The sequence below is a fragment of the Nicotiana attenuata genome, unplaced genomic scaffold (genome assembly GCF_001879085.1).
Source record: "Nicotiana attenuata strain UT unplaced genomic scaffold, NIATTr2, whole genome shotgun sequence".
Taxonomy (NCBI): Eukaryota; Viridiplantae; Streptophyta; class Magnoliopsida; order Solanales; family Solanaceae; genus Nicotiana; species Nicotiana attenuata.
The window spans coordinates 72,152-78,151 of NW_017670638.1; positions in this window are offsets into that span (position 1 = coordinate 72,152).

Sequence of the window (6,000 nt, forward strand, 5' to 3'; positions counted from 1 at the left end):
TTAAAACAAAATAGGGCATTTTGGTTCTTATTAAATCATATAATTTCTTTTTGATAACGGTAAATCTTATCTCAAGTAACGGTAAAACGTATTCAGTAACAATGAGAATATTCAGAATAGCTGTAATCGTCTAAAATAAATATAGTAGTATCACATCGAGTAAAGGACTTGTCCCACATGCAAATTCAAATCAGTCAGTAACATGTTCATATTAAAATCATATGTAAATCATGCTAGTTGTAGAAATACAAATTGAGGTAAGGTTACTACTCACAGTACTCATGCCGAAATACCAACTGCTTCACCTCAAGCAACTCGTACAAATTCCTCCAATCAATCTATAATTACATAATATCGATCTCATATTAATTTCCTTATTTAGGCTAATTCATAGTTATTTTAGAATACCCAATCATCGGGGTTCATGTTTGGATCTTAATTTGTGGATTTATATTTAATCATAGAGCTAGTCCATAATTCTATCAATTTCAAACTATTTAGTATAATTTATTCCTCTAAAATTAGACCTATCATTGCTTAAACCAAACCTTTATAGCCTTATTATCTCCATAGTATATATATATATATATATATATATATATATATATATATATATATATATATATATATATATATATATATATATATATATATANTATACCCTTGTTATCTCCATAGTAATTGTATATTTCTTTTTATATAAGAGAAAGTTGATATTGAATTCTTTTGTACTACATGAAATTGCATAGATGCAGTAAGATAACTCAACAGATGAGAGAAGAAGGAGGTTAACCTTTTGAGTCAAAGGAGAACTTTAATACATTCAATTTCAACTCCCAGTTCTTCTAAAGGCCTTTGCCCAAAGCTTTCTTCTTCTTCTCTTCTCCTTTCTTTCTTTCTTTCTTTTCTTTCTTTCTTTTCTTTCTTTCTTTCTCTGGCTTTGTTTTTCCTTTTCCGTTTTGAAGTTGCTGCTTCGTTTCTCTTCAGAAGCTTTTGTTTGAAGCTTTTCCCAAACCCTTTAACCTTTGGCTATTTTAATGGGCTTGGCCCTTTTGTTTCAAATTCTTACTTTTTCCCTTAGTTATTTTTTTTTATTAATTTGCTTTCCTCATCTTTTTTTCTTATTTAGTTATTATTATTATTATTAATATTTGCTAATGACCAATACACCCTTACTAAAAATATAGGGTATTACATCCTCCCCACTTTAAGAAATTCGGTCCCTGAATTTAACTTAAGTACATACCTGTAGACTGAAACAAATGGGGATACTTCGCTTGCATATCTTTTTTCTAGTTCCCAAGTAGCTTCTTCAACGGCATGATTTCTCCATAAAACTTTTACGAACACAATTTCTTTTGACCGTAGCTTTCTTACTTGTCTATCAACAATTGCCATCGGCTCTTCCTCGTAAGACAACTTCTCATCAAGCGGTATAGTTGGTGCTTCAAGCACTTGAGATGAATCTGATATACATTTTATTAGCATTGAGACATGAAACACTGGGTGAATAAAAGATAACTCAGGAGGAAGTGCCAAACGATAAGCCACCACTCCCACTCGGTCTAATATCTCATACGGTCCTATAAACCTGGGGCTCAACTTGCCTCTTTTCCCAAACCGCATTACACCTTTCATAGGGGAGACTCGTTGGAACACTTTGTCTCCAATTGTGAACACTAAATCTCTTCTTCTCTTAGCAGCATAAGACTTTTGTCTGCTTTGAGCTGCAAGCAATCTATGTCTGATCAACTGGACCTTGTCCATAGCTTCTTGTACTAGGTCGGGTCCCAATAAGTTAGTCTCACCGGCTTCAAACTATCCGACAGGAGAACGACATCTTCTACCATACAATGCTTCGTACGGTGCCATTTGAATACTAGACTGGAAGCTATTGTTGTAAGCAAATTCAGCTAACGGTAGATAAGTGTCCCAACTACCTCCAAACTCAAGAATGCAAGCTCTCAACATATCCTCCAAGATTTGAATAGTACGTTTAGACTGCCCGTCTGTCTGTGGATGAAATGCAGTACTAAGATCTACTCGTGTACCCAATGCTTCTTGAAAAGATTTCCAAAAGCGTGAGGTAAATTGTGATCCTCTATCAGAGATAATGGATATTGGAACTCCGTGAAGCCGGACAATTTCGTTCATAAATATCTGTGCATACCTGACTCCACCATATGTAGTCTTCACCAGCAAAAAGTGTGCTGATTTCGTCAATCGATCTACAATCACCCATACAGAGTCATAACCTCTAAGGGTTCGTGGTAGCCCGGTGACAAAATCCATAGTAATTCTTTCCCATTTCCACTCTAGAATCTCAATTTGTTGTAGTAGTCCTGCGGGTCGCTGATGCTCAGCCTTGACCTGCTGACAAGTCAAACAACTAGAAACAAAGTTAGCAACATCTTTCTTCATACCTTCCCACCAATAAAATTGCTTCAGGTCATGTACATTTTTGTGGATCCAGGATGTATAGTGTATTTACTGTTGTGAGCTTCTTTAAGAATAGCATGTCTCAACCCATCTACGTCTGCTACACATAGCCTGTCACCCATTCGAAGAACACCATCACTTTCAACAATCATATCCTTGCTTTTACCAGCTAAGACCTCATCTCTGTATTTACATAATCCTTCATCCTCATATTGGGTGGCCTTAATGCGCTCAACTAACGAAGACTTAGCCTGAGCACAAGCCAACAATGCCTCTGAATTTCCGACACTAAATCTGATACCTGTATCTTCTAGTCTCTGAATATCTCTGGCCAAAAGTCTCTTTGCAGGGGCTATATGTGCCAAACTCCCCATAGATTTTTTACTCAATGCATCAGCCACCACATTGGCTTTTCCAGGATGATACAAAATAGAACAATCATAGTCTTTGAGTAGTTCCATCCAACGACGCTGCCGAAGATTTAGATCTCTCTGCTGAAAGATATACTTCAGACTTTTATGGTCAGTATAAACCTCACAAGTTTCGCCATATAAATAATGTCTCCAAATTTTTAGAGCAAATGCCACTGCAGCCATCTCCAAATCATGTGTAGAATAGTTTTTCTCGTGCTTTTTCAATTGTCTCGAAGCATAAGCAATAACACGACCATTTTTCATGAGAACACATCCTAATCCCACCCTCGAGGCGTCACAGAATACTGTATATCCTCCAGAACCTGATGGTAAGGCTAATATCGGTGCAGTTGTCAAACATGTTTTGAGTTTTTGAAAGCTCTGCTCACATTCCTCCATCCACTTAAACTTTGCATTTTTCTGTGTTAGCTTGGTCAGCGGCGCTGCTATTCTGGAGAAATCCTGCACAAAACACCTGTAATAGCCTGCTAAGCCTAAAAAGCTGCGAATCTCTATAGGAGAAGTAGGTCTGGGCCATTTCTGCACAACTTCAGTCTTCTTAGGATCTACCATAATTCCATCATTGGATACAACATGCCCCAAAAATGCTACCGAGTCTAGCCAGAATTCACACTTCGAGAACTTAGCATAAAACCGATGTTCTCGCAAAGTCTGCAACACAGTCCTGAGATGATCCTCGTGTTCTCCTTGTCTACGAGAATATATCAGGATATCATCAATAAATACTATTACAAATCTATCTAGAAACGACTTGAACACCCTATTCATTAAATCCATGAATGTCGCTGGAGCATTAGTCAGTCCGAAAGGCATCACGAGAAACTCATAGTGCCCGTATCGAGTTCTGAAAGCAGTCTTAGAAATATCTTCATCTTTGATTCTAAGTTGATGATAACCAGAACGGAGGTCAATCTTTGAAAAGTGGGCAGCTCCTTGTAACTGATCAAACATGTCATCTATACGGGGCAAAGGATATTTATTGCGTATTGTTATCTTGTTCAACTGCCTGTAGTCAATGTACATTCTCAGGGATCCGTCTTTCTTCTTTACGAACAGTACTGGTGCACCCCATGGTGATACACTAGGTATAATAAAACCCTTATCTAACAAATCTTGTAACTGTTGCTTTAGCTCCCTCAACTATGTTGGTGCCATTCGATATGAGGGTATCGATATGGGCTGTGTGTCAGGTAGCAAATCAATACCAAAGTCTATTTCTCGTATTGGAGGCAATCCTGGTAAATCCTCAGGAAATACATCAGAAAATTCTCTCGCTACTGGTACATTTTCTATACTAACTGTTTCCTTTCTTGTATCATTTACAATAGCTAAGAGACCCAAGCAACCTTTCTTCAGAAGTCGTTGAGCCTTCATAAAAGATACAATTTTGCAAGTCTCTGGAACCTGACTCCCTCTTAGAATAAAACTGGATTCATTTGGTATCTCAAACTTAACTATCTTTGCATGACAATCGACTATAGCATAGCAAGAAGATAACCAATCCATTCCCGTCAGCATTTCAAAGTCAATCATATCAAGTACAATAAGGTCAGCTAGAGTATCTCTACCCTCAACCCAAATCTGACAAGCACGATACACGTATTCAGCTAATAGAGACTCTCCAACAGGAGTAGCAACTAGAAAAGGATCATTCAATAGCTCGGGCTGTCTACTAAATCTCAAAGCAATGTACGAGGACACATAGGAGTGAGTAGATCCCGGATCAATCAACGCAAGTGCATCAAATGAACAGACAGAAAGAATACTTGTAACCACTGCATTCGAGGCCTGAGCATCCTGTCTAGTAAATGTAAAACTCTCGCCTGACCTCTACCAGCATTCCCTTGTCCTCGATTCACAGTAGCATGGTCTACAGCACCTCGACCTCTATTTCCTGTACCTGTAGCACCTGAAGTATTACGAGTAGTCTGAGTCGGTGCGGCTGACTGAATAGAAGCCTGGTTGAAATTTCTCGGAGGCTGAGGGCAATCCCTCAAGTGATGTCCCAACTGGCCACACCGAAAGCACTCTCCAGTTAGAACACGACATTGGCCCAAATATGATCTACCACAAGTTTGGCAGACTGGAGTAGTGGCAGATATCTTCCCAGAATTACGATGTCCAGAAGATGATGGTCCCCTATTACCTTGTCTGTAATGTGGTCTGTATGTGGACTGTGAAGACATGTGTGTCCCTGTCTGAGAACCCTGTTGTTGTTGTTGTCCCTGATTTCCTGCTCTTCTATTTTCACTAAAACCGCCACTGAAAGCCCGTCCTGTCTTGGCCTTCTTACGTAATTCACTAGCTGCACGCTCTTCACGTCCCTTGTTTTCAATCTTTCTAGCAAGGTCGACTACATCAGAGTAGGATAAAGTCTTCATCTGTGGGGCTACTGCAGTGTATAGACGACCAACCAATCCATCAACAAACCTCTGAATTCGAGCTTCTTCGGTAGGCACTAAGTCTCTCTACAATTGCAGATGTGGACAACAGATTCTTTTATCAAGATCATCTGGTATTTCACTTTTTCATTTTCTCAACAGAAGTACCAATTTATACCATCACCAATTGCAATAATCCAATCTGAAAAACTCTCAACTCATTACATGTCTCCCTATTCAGTACATTGGCAATTCATATTTCTTTGTTAACTTTAGAGTTGACAGTTGAGGCCAAATCAGAATGAATTGAATAAAGCATTAAAATATCTTGTCTATCTACCTCTTTGGAATGACAGCGGTAATATTTTTGTCTTGAAGTCAACCACAAAAAAATTTGTTTTATTCCAATGCGTGATGGTGATAAATTGGATGGATCTTTTTTAAACTAAAGAATATCTCTTAAAGTTTTATCAAGAGCTTTTCAAAAAATATTAATCATCATGGGTAGCTCGTCCAAATAATCAGCTTTGCCTTAATAATTAAATTAGCTAAAGGAAGTACCTTGCTTGATTATTAATGTTGACATCTTCAGTTACATTTAGAGAATCCAAAATCTTGAATGAGCTGTTCGATGCTCAAGCTGGTAACATACAAGATGCATCGTCCGCTATGATGAGCAAACAATGATCTACAATGTTTTGAGATTTTGAAGATTAGAGTTCGTCCAATTTGAAAGTCTTGCCCGT